Raw genomic sequence first — 19,373 nt, forward strand, 5'->3', positions numbered from 1 at the left:
ACCACCATTTCTCCATCTTGCCTCACCAAGATAGCACGGCACACCCAGCTTTGGCATGGCCCATGACACGTACGATCGAGGCCTTGACAAGTGCTTTACTCGTAGAGCTCATAGATCTAATCGGTTTCTGTGCAATGATTAACATAATCCGAATAGACCATCCATTCGATTATGTAATCCCAATCTCGAAGCTCAAAGAGTTCAAGGAATTCAAAGTCTCGTTTTATCAAAGTGCACAAACCGAATAGAGATTCGAGTCCTAGCAGACAAGTTCCAATCGTTGGAATCCATCCCGAGGTGTGGATACGTGTAGAGGACGAGGTAATCTTCCTGCCTTTCGTGATCGAACCAATTCTTCAGTTGATACAGGCCCCGGATCGATTGAGGTAAGCGTTCTAACGTTTCTACGATTTCAATAGCAGCATGGTTCTAGGGTTTATTAAATTTTTGTTTTACATCCGCTGCGCAAACCCTAGAATCGATCTCTTAGGAATAGGATTCGCTCATGAGATCCCAGGAAACCCAACACATATCAAACACGCTATTCCCCTCAAACTGCCTCTGAAGATTCAGGGCCATGCTTCCCAACATGAGACAGGAGATCTCATTGTCGTCAGTCTGATGCTTCAACCAAGCATCCCTGACAGCTCTCGTGGCATTGGCCGCAGGCTCTGGTGGTAGAGCCCCTTCCATGACGTATGACTTCTTATCGTGCTTGAGAACAATTCTCAAGTTACGATACCAGTCCAAGAAGTTCGTCCCGGTCAACTTATCCTTCTCAAGGATAGATCGCATCGTCAAACTCGGTACGCTACCGGTTAACGACATGTCCTACAGCAAAAAACAAAACAGAACGAACAAAAACAAATGCAGATTCTATCAATGATCTACTACCAGCTAGTCCATCATCAACCAATGACAATATAGATGCAAACACAAGCTATATTCCCACAAAGAAAACTAACCCTACAATAATTTTCTATATTGTACTAAGATCCGTATTTCAGTTCACACAAGAATAAATTCACTACTAGAAAACAGCAAAAGGGTGACGCAACTTTTGCGTCACCCTTTTATATTTTTGCGTCACTCTTTTCAAAAGGTGACGCAATAGTGACGCAACCAAAAGCGTCACCATTCATACCATCATCAATTCAGATTTCGTCACCAAACGTCACCAAAGGGTGACACAATAGTGACTCAATTTTTGCGTCACTAAATAGTGACGCAACCGCGATCTTAAGCCGACTCGGAAATTCTAAAATTGAATCCCCGAAATCCACTTCCCAAGAGGTCAGCCATCCTTCCACTACTCCAGCTCAAGCACGCTTAACTTTAGAGTTCCAATTGACAAGCAACCAACTGATCCAAGTTAAACTTCTGATCATTACAACATTAATACATATACATATACAAATATTTATACTTACAAATATATATATACGTATATATTTGTACGTATATACACATACATAAAGTATATATTTATATATATAACATATGTTTGTATGTATAAATATATGCATATATATATACACGATTATATATATATATATTCATATATATGATGATATATATAAATATATAATATATATGTATATGTAAAATACACATTTATATATAAAATACTCGTATATTTGTATATACAAATACACACATATATAATATATATGTATACATAAAATATACGTTATATATATATATATATATATATATATGTATATTTATACATACAAATACACATATATATAATATACGTATATATAAAATTTATATTTATATGTAAATACTCGTATATTTATACGTACAAATACATACATACATACATATATACGTATATATAAAATATATATTTATATATAAATATTTGTATATTTATACGTATAAATAATAAAATACAGATATAGTGACGCAATTGCGTCACTAAAAGGTGACTAAATTGCGTCACCAAAAGGGTGACGCAACTATTTGCGTCACTCTTGCGTCACCTTTTTTCGTGACGCAAATTTTGCGTCATTTTTTGCGTCACTATTTGCGTCACCATCACTTTTGCGTCATCATTTTAGTGACGCAAATTTTGCGTCACCTTTTCCGTGTTTTCTAGTAGTGATTGTTACACTTATCCTTATGCTATTTAGGTAGACATCTAATGTCAATCACATCCAATGTGACTCTTAGATCTTTTATGAGACTATGATATCAAATATCATTGCATACTTGTCTCATCTGTACCATTATGTCTCGAGTCAAACTCGACACCTTAACCTAAGATTAACCATATTCAAGCTGTGGGAACCACGATTTCCCACCCTGCCTCACAAAGATAATCCGGCACGCTCAGCTTTGGCATGACCCGTGTTACGGATGTCGATGCCTTGACAGGCGCTATAGTAATGGGAGGTACACACTCAGCATTACATGCATGAAAAAGGGATTTTCGAAACCACACTAGATCAAGCATCTACTTTCAAGCTATGAGAACCACCATTTCTCCATCTTGCCTCACCAAGATAATACGGCACACCCAGCTTTGGCATGGCCCATGACACGTACGTTCGAGGCCTTGACAAGTGCTTTACTCGTAGAGCTCATAGATCTAATCGGTTTCTGTGCAATGATTAACATAATCCGAATAGACCATCCATTCGATTATGTAATCCCAATCTCGAAGCTCTCACTCAATCAAGCATATCCCATATCTTGATCAAGTTACATGCATTCATTCACTAAGGACCATCCATAAGAATGAATCATGTCTATTCGAGTTACAGTTGATCAGATTAAGCAACGATTGCATAATCGGGCCTAGAAAACAAAAAATTTCAGAATCTGAACCTCGGAACGTTCGTTCTGGAGGCAGAACGGACGTTCCAGGCTTGCAGAACGATCGGACTGAACCAGCCGGAACGGACGGTCCGCAGAGACGGAACAGACGGTCCAGAGCGGACCATCTGTTCTGATCTGTGCGGTCCGCCACCCCGGACCGTCCGGTCTGGCTTACCCAGAACGGACGTCTAGGGTTCGTCTACGTGATCAGATCACGTTCTCCGGCGTTCTTGGCCCCGATCAGACCGAAACTGATCCGAATTCTTCTGTACACTCAAAATTCGATCTTCTGCACTCTATGCAACATGAAACATGCAATCTACACTAGATTCAATCATCAAACATGCATAGAAATCAAAGCAAACATGGATTCAAACAATTCAAATCCTAAAACGTGCGTGATCGGGTTCTACGAAATCAAAACAGAGCAGCTAGGCTCTGATACCACTGATGAAATTCCAGGGATCTCTAGAGCGAATCCTATTCCTAAGAGATCGATTCTAGGGTTTGCGCAGCGGATGTAAAATAAAATTTGAATGAAACCCTAGAACCATGCTTCTATGAATCGTAGAAACGTTAGAACGCTTACCTCAATCGATCCGGGGTCTGTATCAATCGAAGAACTCGTCCGATCATGAAAGGGAGGAAGATTACCTCGCCCTCTACACGTATTCACACCTCGGGATGGATTCCAACGGTTGGAACTTGTCTACTAGGACCCAAATCTGATATTCGGTTTTGTACTTCGAGAAAACGGGACTTCGATCACACTCTCAACCTCTTGGATCTCACCAAAAGTCTGATCAAAGTGTTCTAAAGTCGGCCACCCTTCATTAGGGTTTAATATCCTTCTTATAAAGTGATTTAACCCTAATTTTGGTTTAATTTCGAAAAAACCTGAAGCCCGGAACGGACGGTCCAGAAATGCACGTGGACCGTCCGTTCCAGTACGTAGAACGGACGGTCTGCCATTAGTGGACCGTCAGTTCCAGACTTCTGGTCCTGGCAGACCGTCCGTTCCGGACTTCTAGTCCGTCCGTTCCAGACCCTTCCGTCTTGGTTTTTCGGTCTTTTTCTCGTGTGTTTTGTCCTTCCCTACGTGTGTGACCCTGTAGGCTCATTCGATATAGCAGTATAACCTGAAATCTCTATTCCAGCAAGACACTATGACTACCTATCTCGAATAGAGTTTGTTCGTGATCTTACGAACGCCAGTGATGATTCCGGTTGATGATCCTTTTGTATCGTGATATCATATGTCGAACATAAGGCATGGACAAGCCACCTTATCTAATTCGACTGCTTTCTCGTTCACTGAGTTCGACTGTCTGAAATAGACGACGTTCGTCTATAGTGCGGCCACACATTTCTACAGTCTCGCTCACACGAGGGGCCCAGCGATATCTCTCTCTTTTACGAGAGGTACAAATCTCGTCTTAATTATCTACAATCCAGCACATGATTTGTTTCGTACCTGATACACGCCTTTATAGTCCTCCTGTTACGCAGGTCGTTTGACGTATTCAAAGCACGCAACTCCTCATGTTGGATTCCGTAGATATCTCAGGTCTTAGGATCCAATCATGGAACCGCCATATGAGATTCAAGTCATGATGCTAGTCCATGTGACAATCTCATGTTAGGATCCAATCATGGAACCGCCATATGAGATTCAAGTCATGACGCTAGTCCATGTGACAATCTCATGCGGGTCAATCCAGTATTCCGTTCTCCAACGAATACCTATGATTGTGATCGTATCCAATACCTATGATCATCTATATGATCATCAATCACACATCATACTAGTCTTAGTATATCATTATTCCCACAATGATACGTGACTAGGGAGTTTAGTATTGTTCATAACAATACATGGATTTCACAACATATCTAGTATGCACAACATGTAATGAATCAAACACTTTCATAAAACTATAGAAAGTATCAATACATCAAATGTATCCAAAGGAAGCTCGCAAACAGTACATAATAGAGCACTAAACCAACACCTACAGGATCACACACGCAGGAAGGACAAAACGCACGAGAAAACAATGAAAAAACCAAGACAGAAGGGGCTGGAACGGACGGACCGAAAGGACCAGGCCCGACGGTCCGCCAGGTCCAGACCCGACGGTCTACAGAAGGCAGACCGTCCGTTCTGGCTTTTCTGGAACGGACGGTCCACGTATGCAGACCGTCCGTTCTGGCTTGCTGGAACGGACGGTCCACGTGTATTTCTAGACCGTCCGTTCCGGCTTTCGGGTTTTTCGAAAATTAGACCGAATTAGGGTTAAATCACCTTATAAGAAGGAGATTAAAACCCTAATTGAAAGAGAGACTTTTTGAGCCGTCTGGTACAGAACTTTGAGAGCTTTTGGGTGAGATCCAAAGAGTTCTAAGAGTTCCAAGTCTCGTTTTCTCGAAGCGCGAAACCGAATAGCTTATTCGGGTCCTAGCAGACAAGTTCCAACAATTGGAATCCATCCCGAGGTGTGGATACATGTAGAAGACGAGGTATTCTTCCTTCCTTTCGTGATCAGACAAACTCTTCGGTTGATACAAGCCCCGGATCGATTGAGGTAAGTGTTCTAACGTTTCTACGATTCATAGAAGCATGGTTCTAGGGTTTCATTCAAATTTTTGTTCTATATCCGCTGCGCAAACCCTAGAATCGATCTCTTAAGAATAGGATTCGCTCTAGAGATCCCAGGAATCCCATCAGTGGTGCATCCTGAAGTAGTCTTGAAAACGCATTACGCAGGGGATGGCAACCTAGAAATCCTTGTCCAGTGGAAGGATCTTCCATTCCACGAAGCATCTTGGGAGCGTGCTGCTGACATCGCCCTCCAGTTTCCATCTTTCCAACTTGAGGACAAGTTGCGCCCCTTTGGAGGGGTATTGGTATGCCCTTTCGTGCTTACGTGAAGAACCGGCGAAGAGGAATGATGGAAGACAGGTAACAAACAACATATCTAAGGATAAAAGATATATCATGGAAGCAGTACACAAGGAATGGAGAGTATCATTGGGTACTTTACAGCCTAAATACCTATAATTTACTTTTTCTATTTGGCATGAACATGTTTTGATGTCTGATAGAATTATCCAACTCAGTAGGGTGTTATTGAGTTTTCCTATTTAGCCTTGCATATGGGTTTTGCAAGGGATCATACTTTTTCTTATTGAAGTTGTTAAGAGGTAAAGAGAAAGGTCTTTATTCTTTTGGTCTTAGTATGTATTTCCTTTTTCTGTTGGAGTGAAATATAGATTGAGTGGTTGTATTTATCTGTTTTGTACAGCAATCTGATATTGGGTTTTTATGAGACATCTTGATGTATGACTTCTTGATATGAAAAGTGACATATGATATCAATATCATATACCACTTAGAAAACAAGTTGCAAGTAAATATATGGTATAAGTTATGTCACTACAAGAAAAACTGTAAATTGCGATAACTCTTGCGACGGAAGAATCTGTCGCAACCATTTTTACGACGGACAGAGACAGAACAGCGACAGAAGAGCAGAATCTAAATCCTGTCGCAGTCGGACGCAAATTCTGTCGCAAATTACCGACGGACACCTTCACATATGTCTGTCGCAAAGTTTTGCGACAGGTTCACGACGGAATGCTAAAGATTTTTTGTGACACATCGTCTGTCGATAACTAATGACACATTAGCGACATAAACATTTCGTCGCATAAATATTGCGACATATGTGCGACACAGTCGGTGCGTCACAGCAGTATTGTGACAGATGCGCGACAGATTCGGTGCATTGCGAAGTTAGGTAAGCACGTGATTCGTGCTTTACCTAATTTGCGCCGCAAATCTGTCGCATTTTTGTAACGACAGAATTACCTGTCACAAATCCGTCGCAATATTGAAATATAATCAACCGCGCATGCATTCACTCGAGTTGCAGTAAAACAAATCGCTCAGAAAAAATGTCTTTCTCTTCAAGAATGTGGATGTATCAAAGATTTGATTCTTCCAATAATAATCAAATCTCCCGTAAGTTTGAGGAAGGATTACAACATTTTATGGCATTTGCGACAAGTCAAACGTCGCATATTGATAGTTCCAAGTTACCGCGTCCGTGTACAAAGTGTGAGAATAAAAGATGGCGAAGTGAATATGAAGTGTGGAAGCACGTGTATAGAAGAGGTTTTATGTCCAAATATTTTGTTTGTTGGCACATGGAGAATCGTATGATACGTCTTCGTCATATGTTCCACAAGTCGAAGAACAACTTGTCCAAAATACGGCGCAACCTGCAATCATTCAAGAAGAAGAAAGGAATCCATATGTAGATATGGTGAGTGATGATGCATTTTCCAATGTTGTTGTTTCGTCGTATATGGAGGAAGAGCCCAATGTTGAAGCAAAAAGATTTTATGACATGCTTTACACGGCGAATACTCTGATATATGAAGGATGCACACAAGCGCTTTCAAGATTATCGTTGTCGTCGCAACTGATGAGCATGAAAACTGACTACAATCTTCCAGAGTGATGCATGGACGGATTCAGCCAGATGTTTAAGCAGTATCTTCCAGAAGGTAACACTGCAACAGAATCATATTATGAGACCAAGAGTCTTATGCATATGTTGGGTTTACCTTATCGAAAGATTGATATTTATGAAGACAACTGTATGATTTTCTGGAAAGAAGAGGTAGAATTGATGCAATGTCATTTCTGCGGAAAAGACAGATATCGATCACTTGCTCTTCTTCAAAGAAAGGCAAGTTAATTCCTTTGAAAAGAATGTTTTACATGCCTATAGAGATTATATCAATCCGAAAAGACAGCATCGCATATGCGGTGGCATACAGAGCATTCGACGTCTGGTGGAGAAATGCATCATCTATCTGATGGTTTGGCTTGGAAATACTTTCGACAGGTATTTCCTGATTTTGCAAGCGAATCTAGAAACGTATATCTAGCATTATGTACGGATGGATTTAATCCATTTGGGATGTCTGGTCCGAATTACTCTCTATGGCCGGTGATTTTAACACCGTACAATTTACCGCCGGTGATGTGCATGAATAGAGAGTTTTTATTTCTCTCGATATTAGTTCCGGGACCTAATCACCCTAGAAGGAGTTTGGATGTGTTTCTTCAACCGTTGATAGAGGAGTTGAAAGATCTTTGAAGTATTGGGGTTGAAGCATATGACGTGTCTGTTAAGCAAAACTTTTTGCTTCGTGCAGTACTTAATAGACAATTAGTGATTTTCCAGCATATTCGATGTTGTCTGGTTGGACAACGCATGGTCGTCTAGCTTATCCGTATTGCATTGATGAGACTGATACATTTTGGTTGCAGAACGAGAGAAAAATGAATTAATTGTCATCGACGTTTCTTACCAGGGAATCATGCACTTATGGGAGATGAAATATTATTTGAAGGGATTGAAGATTGTGTTAGGTCACACAGGTTAGGAGCTACGACAGAAGTTGGTGGAAACAGTCATTTGTCGATTGAAGGATATGGTGAATATCATAATTGACATAAAAAAAATATATTTTGGGAATTGTCATATTGAAGACATCACAAGTTGTGACACAATCTTGATGTCATGTATTGAAAGAAAAAAAATTCGATAACATCATAAACACGGTGTTGAATGTACCCCAAAAGTCGAAGGACAACCTCAACTCAAGAAAGGATATAAAATCAATTTGTTCGAGAAAAAAGTTAGAGTTGACACCAGATGGGAAGGCACCTGTTCCAATTTTTGTGTATTCGGAGAAGCGTAGAAGAACTTTTTCAGATGGTTGAAGGATGATGTGAAATTTTCCGATGGTTACTCTTCAAATCTGACGCGATGTGCTGATATCGCCGGAAATAAGTTGAAGGGTATGAAAAGTCATGATTGTCATGTTTTTATGCAACGATTGCTTCCAATAGCATTTCAGATATACTTCCACAACATGTACACGAGAGTCTATCAGGTACTTTGTTAAATTAGTTTGTTATTTAATTAATTAATTTATTGGAGTTAAGATTAGTTTGATTGATGTTTTTGTAGGGATAAGCTCTTTTTTTCGGGAGCTTTGCAGTCGGACGCTGAAACTCAAAGATGTTGACCTGGTGAAACTTAACATATGATCTTTTGCAACCTCGAAGAAATATTTCCACCGTCAATTTTTAATGTGATGGAACATTTACCAATCCATTTACCACGAGAAGCCGAACTTGGAGGACCGGTTCAATTTAGGTATGTTATAATGTAATTAATGTATATGTATTTATATTATTGTATATGCAATACATATATGCATAACATGTTACATATGGATGTATCCATTCGAGCGCTTTATGTATCATTTGAAGAAAAAAGCCAAACAGAAGACGTTTGTTGAAGGGTCAATCGTCGAACAATATATCAATGAAGAAATTTCATTCTTTACCTCAATTATTTTGAAGATAATGTGGTGACAAAGAGAAGAGGGACAAACAAATCATTCCATTGCGATGACGACCCTAGTTATCCGACGAATGTAGATATCCCACAGACATTCTAAAGAAAAGGAAGATGTGGTGGTAAGCCAAGCCAGAGTTATTTATCCGACCACGACTACCATGTAGTCCATACCTTTGTGTTGTTAAACTATGAAGAAATTCTACCATTTGAGAGGTCGGTATATGTATTATATATAATTATTTCTCAGAAACACTATTAATTTATATCTATTTAAGTGATAATTGTTAATTGTTATTCATGATTTTTGATGAACAAGTGTACAACACATACGGTTCCATAACCGACGAAGAGTTGACCAACATTAAAGAGAAAAGGTTTGCAACATGGTTAAAAGAATACGTAAGTATAAATGGATCAAGCAGTAGACTGTGAATTTTAAATAAACATTGTTATTATAAGATATTAAAAATATAATCAGTCTACGTATATTTCCCGTTGCAGATTCGACCATCACCAGAAGAGCATCTGTTGTGGTTGCACGAGCTAGTTCAAGGTTCCATATATCGTGTCACATGCTGGTCGATGTGTTTTAGCAGAGGATTCGTTTTCCATACACACAAACACGGACAACATCGTTCAACAATTAATTATGGTGTTTGTGTTAGGGGTTCAGAGTATTGCGCTTCAGAAGATGAACCTGATTTTTACGGTATATTGCAGGAGGATTTTGAGCTCCAATACACAGGACATTTCAGACTAAAAGTTATGATGTTCAGGTGTAATTGGTTTGATCCAACCCCCAATCGAGGGATCAGAGTGAACAAAACAGGCGTTATTGACATATGTTACACTCGTCGCTACGGGAAGTATGATCCTTTTATATTGGCATCACAGACAGATCAGGTGTGTTATATCCCTTATCCGAAAAAAATTACAAGAAAATCAGATGTTGATTGGAGGGTTGTCGTGAAGATCAACCCTAAAGGAGCTATTTTCCATGAAGAAGCTGCAGAACAAGTCCCGCTCCAAGATGCTGACCAAGGTGATGTTCGAATTGAAGATACGATTGAGGTTGGAAGGTTAATAGCCGAAGAAGGAGTACTTGAAGAATTAGAAATCGGTAATGACGATGAAAACGAGAACAATACTGAAGACTCGAACGAAAGAACAACAGAAATTTCTGAATGCGGTTCATTTCATTAGATTTTCTTTTATTTGTAATTTTGTTTTTCAATGAAAATTTTTTATTGAAAATTTTTTTATGTTTAATTTTGTGTGTTTTTTTAATCATTTTTTAAAACGTTGTGACGGATACAGTCTGTCATATATCTGTCGCAAATTACACGTGTTTCCCGCTCTCACTTTCATTGTGAAAGACAATATTTGTCGCTCATCTGTCGTAGTTCTGTAATCTCCAATCGTTCACCTGGCCGACCTGACTATTGCGACAGAATTGCGGCAGATTTATTCTGTCGCAATCTGCTGCAATTCTGTCGCAAGGTAAATTAAAACCTCGTGCATCGTCTTCTTCCCCTCACTCCAACACAGCGTTTTTTCCTCTTGAAATCGTCGTTCCTCGTTTCCGTCGCCGTTCACCGCCGTTCTCACTCCGTTCACTGCCGTTCTCACGTTGTCTATCTCACGCCGTTCACTCCAACACTTAGGGTTTAGGGTTTAGGGTTTCGTTTAGTGTTTCAATTTTTTGTTTAAGGTTTATATTTCATGCTTTTTAATTTCTAGATGAGTCAATCACGATCAACTGGTCGTAGTGGTAGCGGAATCCGATCCCGAGGACATGGGATCGGATCGTCTAGATCACCATCTGTGAATCACAAGCAGATGGTCGAGCCCCCTCCGCTAGATGTACCATTCACGGGTGTGCCTTCGTTGCAGTCCATGAATGAAGGCGCATCTAGTCACGAGGCATCGTTGTCGTTTGGGGAGATACTCGCATCTAAGCAACGCCACCTCCGACCTCGCCTCGATCCAGATCACTCTCCTGGGTCTATATGGTAAGTTTTTTTTTAACGAATGGTTTATTAATGATTTATCGTTTTATTAATGATTTATCATTGTATTAAATAAAGTTTTTGTTTTTTTATAGGTTTGATTGGAGTAAGGAGGTTATTACATCCGTCGTCAGCATCATCCAGTCGGACTCCAAAGGCCCTTGGTACAGCCTCACCGTGTCTCTACGCCTTATCTGGAGCGTTGGTTTGGCGCTTTCGCGGTAAGATTTAAAATTTATTTCAATTATATTTTCATACAAATTATAACTGATTTTTTTTTTTTTTGCAGGCAAGCTTATTATTGGGACTAGGCGATTCATGATCGGGTTTACTCCGCCTGGAGGCTCACCATCCGAGATCATCTCTGGGATAACATTTATCGGGTGAAGACGAAGCGCGCACGACCTTTGTGGATGTCGACGCCGATCTATGAGCAGCTCGTTGCACATTCGGATTCCGATGATGCAACGCAGAAAAGCCAGATCTTTTCGAGCAATCGTCGTTCCCGAGCTGAGATCGAGCGCGCCCCTACGACACACACTGCGGGAAGAAGATAATTTGCGCGGGTCGCTCGTGAGATAGTAAAAAAAAATTGTTTTTATTTTTATTTTTAATTTTCTAATTACATTTTTTTTGTTTAGACGCAGAAGAAAGGTTAGAGTCTTCTGCGTTGCGAGTGTTGCAGAAGACTCACCGTCGGGCTGACGGATCTTATATCAGCGTTCCGGTCCAGGAGATCGTGGACGCGATTCAGACGAAGATCACCGATCGTCTCTCCCAGCTAGAGGAGAGTTGTGGATCGACTTAGCTATCGCTAGCTGAAATCAACAACCTATATCTAGAGCTAAACATTTGGCTTATATTTAATTAATTAATTCTTTAATTGTTAATTAATATATATTTTTTATTTTATAGGTTGTTCAGCCATATGTTAAAGGTCGTATCTATGGCGTCGGCGGATTTACGACTGAGTTGGATGGCAGCCATCCAGATGTAGCATCGATCGGCCAGCACGTCACTCTCACTCGTGAGGTGGAGGCGCTGAAGAAGAAGATCGAGGAGTTCGAGGAGTATCGCAGGAAGATAGCACGACTCGAAGAAAACGAGGCAAGAATTGAGCGGTACAAGGCGCTTTTCGCGCGATTGTACCCTTCTCTTGCCCAGGAGCAGCAACAAACCCAGAGCATGACTACACCTGAGCCTGGAGTCGGACCATCCACAACTCCCGACGAGCCGCGTATCTCGGACAATCCTGATAACTATTTTGTGTAATTTGTGTAATTTATTTTTATAAAAACCTTTTTAAATATTATAAATACTTTTTTATAATAAATAATTTTTAAAAAAATTTTGTTTTAAATTTAAATAAAAAATTATAAAAAAAAATTGAAATTTAAAATATATATATATATATATTTTATTATATTTAAAACGGAATACAACAATTAAACGTTGTCGCAAATTACCTACAGCGTTGCGATAGATATAACCGTCGCACACTAACGACAACCTTTTTGTGACAGATTGCCAAAGTTGTCATGTCGTGACAAAGATAACGACACCTATATGTTGTCGCAACATTGCGACAGAATGTTACAGAATAATGTGTCACCGAAGCACGATAGCATGACTGTTCCAAACTACGACGGTCATCCGACACACTATCGTCTGTCGCAGTGTTGCGACAGAAATCTACGGCAATGTGGTGTCGCAAACATACGACAGATTAACGACAACCCGGCATTTGCGTCAACGTTTTAACGACGAAAATTTATCTGTCGTTGTTTGTCGCAGTATTCAATTTATGACAGATGCTTATGTAGATTGCGACAGAATATTCCGTCGCAAATTGCGGTATTTCTTGTTGTGTGTAGATAAAAACGTCAGGAATATAGAAACGTTTTTGATGAATTTCTTTAATTTTGGAGGTAATCGCATAAAAATACCCGAACTTTTACAAAAATCTCAAATAAATACCCGAACTATAAAATTGTTATATAAATACTTGAACTTTTCACAACTCCTACATAAATACCCAGACTTTTAAATTTTTTCCAAATCAAACACGCATTTGTTATCGTCGTTTAACGCAACTGCTGACTCAGCAAAAAAAAACTGTTGACTCAGTAAAAAAACTAGTGACAGCAAAAAAAATATTATTAAATATTCAAATATTCATCTACATGTATTTAAATTAATATATGCATAGAAATTCACATATATAAAAATATATATACATTAAAAATAAAATTATTTATAATTAATAAAACATATATACACATAACTACAATATATATATATATATCATTACTAATACATATATATTAAAATAAAAATAATTATAATTAAATTTATATACATACGTAATATATATTAAAAAAATAATTATAACTAATATATATACATATAATATATATTAAAAATAATATTTATATGTATATATATTATAGTGATATATATTATAGTGTATTAGTAATGATGTATATTATAGTGTACAAAACACATATATACATAACTACTATATCATTACTAATGATAAATATATTTATATATGTGTGTGAATTTCTATACATATATTAATTTAAATACATGTAGATGAACATTTGGATATTTAATAATATGTTTTTGCTGAGTCAGTAGTTTTTTGTTGAATCAACAGTTTTTTTCTTTGCTGAGTCAGCAAGTTTTTGCTGAGTCAACAGTTGTGTTTAATGACGTTAACGGATGCGTGTTTGATTTGGAAAAAATTTAAAAGTCTGGGTATTTATGTGAGAGTTGTGAAAAGTTCATGTATTTATATGATAATTTTATAGTTCGAGTATTTATTTGAGATTTTTATAAAAGTTCGGGTATTTTTATGAGATTACCCCTTAATTTTGTGTCATATTTAGGAGTGGTGAGTTTGAGAGTTCTAAAACATATATCCTAAAGAGCCTCATTTTTCAAGATCATGCATTCATCAGCGTTCTTAAGAAGTTGATGAACATAAAGAGTGACATTGTAAGGTCTAACAATAGTGTATGAGATTTTGGGAGATCAAAAAACAGAAAAAGTAAGCATCATCTGATTTGAGTATTCCTCTTTGATCTTCGAAATGAAAAGAGTTCCCATGATTGATCTGGTTCCACCTCCCAAAGAAATATTGGAGATTTTACATTACTTTGACCGTATGTTACAAATCAGTAATGATAATCTTTTATTTGTGTAAACCTTCGAGAATGACGATATATAGTGTAACAATATCGTAAATAACGATGTCGAGATAAACAACCGATTTTGACGTGAAAAACCTGTTGGGTTCCCTTCGGGATCCTAGCATGCGATCTCATCGATCTAGGGTTTGGATTCTAGGTTTCACGCAGCGGAAGGAAAGATCTAAACCTAGCCAAACGTCACACAAAACCAATTGTGCAATAACCCGAACAATCGTGTATATCGTCGTGGGATTCGAATACTTACCTCGTTCTTTCAAGATCTGGAAGTATCAATCGATCCAGGGCCTGTTTTAATCACCAAGAGTTGAAAGCACAACTCCTCTACATGTATCCACACCGGCGGGATGAATTCCAACACTTTGGAACGTATCTGCTAGGATTTGTAAAGAGAAAACGATGTCCTTGACTTGGAATCGATATTCCAATCACTAGAACTCGAAATCCAGCTTCTCTAAGCTCTCATGAGTGTCTTGGACGTCTGAGGTTCGTTCTCTAGGGTTTGTGGCGGCTCTCACATTAATTAGAATTGCCCAAAACCCTTAAAACGCGAAATAGGAAATCTGTCAGAAAGTCGGACCGTCCGGTCTAGGTCTTGGACCGGACGGTCTGGCTTTCCACGCGGAACGGACGGTCCGTAATCCAACGCAGAATGGACGGTCTTGATGCCTGGACCGTCCGGTCCACACCTGGCCCGGACGGTCTGGCCCTTTGCGGCACGGTCCACACCTGTGTTCCATCCCTAATGGTGTGTGACCCTGTAGGCCCATTCGAATTGGTAGTGGCTTCGGAAACCCTTTCCCGAACCACAAGTCATGGTTAGCCTCTAGCAAGACGCCATGACCACCCACCTAGAATAGAGTTAGAGGTGATCTAACAAAGCCAGCAATAGTTCGAGTTCTGATCCTTTGTCTCACGATGTCGTATGTTGAACAAGAGCATTGAATAAGCCACCCTTCTAGTTCAACCGCTTACTCGTCTAGGCAAACCGATTGATAAAATAGATGTACATTCATCTATAACGTGGCCACGCATTTTCACAGTCCGATTTCCACGAGGGGCCCAGCGACATCTCTCATGCGTAGGAGGTGACAAGTCCCGTATTGCATGTCTACTATCTGCATATGATTCGTGAACGTATCTGAGCAACGCCGTTATGATCATCCGGTTAAAGACGACGTTTGACGCAGTCAAGACACGTCACTCCTCATATCAGATACTCTAGACATCTCAGGTCTGAGGATCCAAGAACGAACCGCTGTATGAGATTCAAGTCATGACTCATGTCCATGTGACAATCTCATGCGGGTCATCCAGTAACTCGTTCCAAACGAGAACCCATGATTGTGATTTGCATCCAATGCACATGATCATAATCATCTATCACACATCATGCTGGTCTTAATTCATCATTGTTCCCACAATGATAACTGACCAGGGAGTTTAGAATCATCTGCAATGATTCAAGGATATTTACCGTAATATAACAAACATGCTAATCATATAACGGGAAAAGTAATGCATTCATAAACTAATGAATCAATACATAGTCAAAATGTCATATCACGGATCATCGTAGAGCATTACAACTAACAAAACCCTATCGGTATAAAAAAAAAATAAAAACCACAAAAGTTTAGTCTATTCAAAATCAAGTGTAACAACATTATAATATCCCCACGACAACACAATAAGATTACAGAATATTTACGTCAATTTCAATAACACGAGACCTTTAACGTGCTTTGTCCTCACTCGCACACATCCCGGAAAGTACTTTCCAAGAGGTCACCCATTCTAAGACTACTTCCAAAGCGAACACGCTTAACTTTGGAGTTCTCTCGAGATGGATAACCGAAAAGGTAGATACATCTTATTGCTATGAGTATCTCAATCAATTCCTTTAAGTTATCTATGATTGTGTAGTCCTATACCTACACAGCCCTCGGATCCCTCTCATTCCAGTGCGTTCGATTCATCCATGTACCCCTATCCAGAAGCTCGTCAGGAACCGCCCATTGTCCATACCTCTCGCACTGGCGATCACTCCCCACCCTCCTACGGTATTATGGGCTGTCACAGAATTAACCCGTAACTTTTGATTTGGACAACACCTCCAAATTACATCGTATAAATCAAAGATGAAAGCATAAAAAATAATTATACCGATTAACAGTTTAACCAAAACGAACACCATCCTTAAATTTTTAAGGACGTGTGAAGCATCACGAGGCACAAAAGGGGAATTTTACTCAAATAGCCGAGTTGGATCGCAACAATTTCTCAGGTACACCTAAAAAATAGACAGAATTATCAAATATCGAGTTTACCCCTGTAAAAAATGGAAAAGACCTACAAACCTTTAATGAAACCCGCGTGTGAGGTAAAAACACGTGCGAAAATTTTTTAATTCGAATTAAATGAAAAACTAGTGAAAATGTTTAGTTAAAATCGTAAAAAGGAAAGTTAGGGTTTTTTACCCTTTCAAAATCGAAAACGACAAAGAGAAGAGAAAGCGAGGGAGGGAAAGTGACTCATGCGAAATCGACAGAAGGAAACGAATCGAGAGTCGAAATCGAAGCGAAATCAGCGGAGTGCCAGCGAAAGTAGGAAGAAAGCGACGAAACCCAGAAAAATCGAGAGCCAGACGAACAAAATGAAGCCACCGTCGTCGAGGGAAGGAGGTCGCGGTCGAGGTCGAGGTCGAGTCGGTGCTGGAACCAGAGTGGTGTCGAGGTGCCGGCGAGAGAACGCAGACGGAGCCTGAGGCGGAGAATACGAACATGGAGACAGAGTCGGAGCCAGAAAGAACAATGGAGGGAAATGTTTCTCCGAAAACACATGTAAGTAGAAATCTGGGTTTAGGGTTTTCATGTTGGAATTAGATTTAAATCTGGGTTTTTAAAGTCTGGGTTAAAGGGGAGTGTGATGTCGGATAATGCGAAGAGTTGAACAGATTTGGTGAAATCGTGCTCATGTAACTTTTAAATTTTAAGTGTTTTATACGAAGTAGCAATTAAGAAATGATAGTGAAGTAGTAGAATTTGAAACCCGTTTCTGAGAATGTCATGTGTTGTGATGTATGTTTGATGAATCTCATTGTTTTGTTGCAGATTTGGGATATACCCAAAGTCGAATTCTACTATGAATTTGACGACATGAACAAGATTTCGGTGAAGTTATCGTCAAAGTGTTTCCACATAGAAGCTGTGGAATTTCTCGAGAACCACATGACGGAGGAGGAAAAAAAGTATTTCACCGAACAATCGCAATTCAGACACATATTTCATATGAAGAAGAAACAGTCACTGAAGCTGAGATTAATGGTTGCACTCATCAACCAATCAGTCAAGACCAAGAAAGATGACGAGTTATGGTTCGTGATGAACGGAGTCCCAATTAGGTATTCGCTGTGGGAACACGCTATTCTCTGTGGTTTAAATTGTTCTCCGTTGCCTGATAATTGGGAGGAAATTGGAGGGTTCGAATTCTACCGTAAATTCTTTGGTTAAGAGAGTTTTGAAAAGGTTATGAAAGCAGAAGTAATGAAGAAGTTTGGAGAATTGGCTGTAGATGACAGAGATGACCGATTGAAGATAGCTTATTTGTTGCTGCTCAGTTATGTCATTGGGCACCAACATTCGGAATACGTGAATCTATTTCTGTTGAAGATTGTCAACAATGTGGATGCATGCGAAAAATTCCCTTGGGGGACGTTCACGTTCAACAATGTTCATGAGTTTGTGGTGAACTATCTGAATAAACATCGGAAGCCGGCTAATCAGTGGAACTTACCAGGGTTTATAATTCTCCTCACGGTAAGGGTTTAGGGTTTACTAAACAAAATAAAGAGTTGTCAAGAAATACTTTATTAATGTTTTGTATTTGTTATAACAGATGTTGCCGTTCGAATGTATTCCAAGCTTCGTTCAGGCGGATGGTATAGTGAAGTCAGGGTGGAAGGAAATGTGAAACAATCCTGTCCAAGGATATGCCGACGATGTTTCATTCCGAAAAAGAAGTATGGAATCAGACAAGGTTTGACAAGGATCGGAAGGACGCAGGTCAGTTCCAAAAGAGTAGTAATAGTGTAGTCTGAAAAAATAGTGTTAGGGAAGTTGAAAAACAGTTGTGGTTTTTAGTCGTTTTCTTACTTGAGCATTTAATTTCAGGATATTGCGAGCATTCTAATTCCAGAGGAGGCTGAGAGCCATCTGGTTGTGCATTTGGAGACAATTGATAATGTTGATGAGGTGGTTGATAGTTGGATGGCGCATTTGGTTGAAGATGTGAAATCTGTGAAATGGAGAGATATACTCGAGGCTAATGTGAAATCTCGCATCGAAGTGCCAATGATGCAGATGCAGAAGAAAAGGAAAGCAACTGCTTCAACAAGAAATGTGGAAAAAAGAAGAAGAAGAAGTGAAAAAGGCAAAAGACAAGTGACTTATGAAGAAGAAGAAGAAGAAGAAGAAGAAGAAGAAGAAGAAGAAGAAGAAGAAGAAGAAGAAGAAGAAGAAGAAGAAGAAGAAGAAGAAGAAGAAGAAGAAGAAGCTGACCAAGGCGATGGTCAAGATTTAACTTCTCAAGTCTCGCATTTGAAAGGGCAGGTTGGGTATCTGACTCGGAAGTTGGCTGAGACAGAAAAGAAATTGCAAAGTGCGATTGTAGTACAAGGTGAACAAATGAAGCAAGCGATTCAAGGTCAAGGTGAGTTTATGAAGAAAGTGATTGTGGCCGGTATGATCGCAGCGGATAAGTACGACAATCCCTTTGAAGTTGAAGCTCGGTTGGACTACTTGATGAAGAAAATGACTGAGTTGACTAGGAACGAAAAGGCTGAGGGTTCGGCCAGGACTACGAGAACCCCTCCGGAAACA

General features: G+C 39.3%; 1 pseudogene; it reads right to left on the reverse strand.

Annotated features, from left to right (window-relative positions):
- LOC104800301 overlaps window positions 1-14,416 on the reverse strand; it is a 60,252-nt pseudogene extending 45,836 nt beyond the window's left edge.
- Window positions 14,417-19,373: the final 4,957 nt, after the last annotated feature.

The sequence above is a fragment of the Tarenaya hassleriana genome, unplaced genomic scaffold (genome assembly GCF_000463585.1).
Source record: "Tarenaya hassleriana unplaced genomic scaffold, ASM46358v1 Cleome66, whole genome shotgun sequence".
NCBI classification, from domain to species: Eukaryota; Viridiplantae; Streptophyta; class Magnoliopsida; order Brassicales; family Cleomaceae; genus Tarenaya; species Tarenaya hassleriana.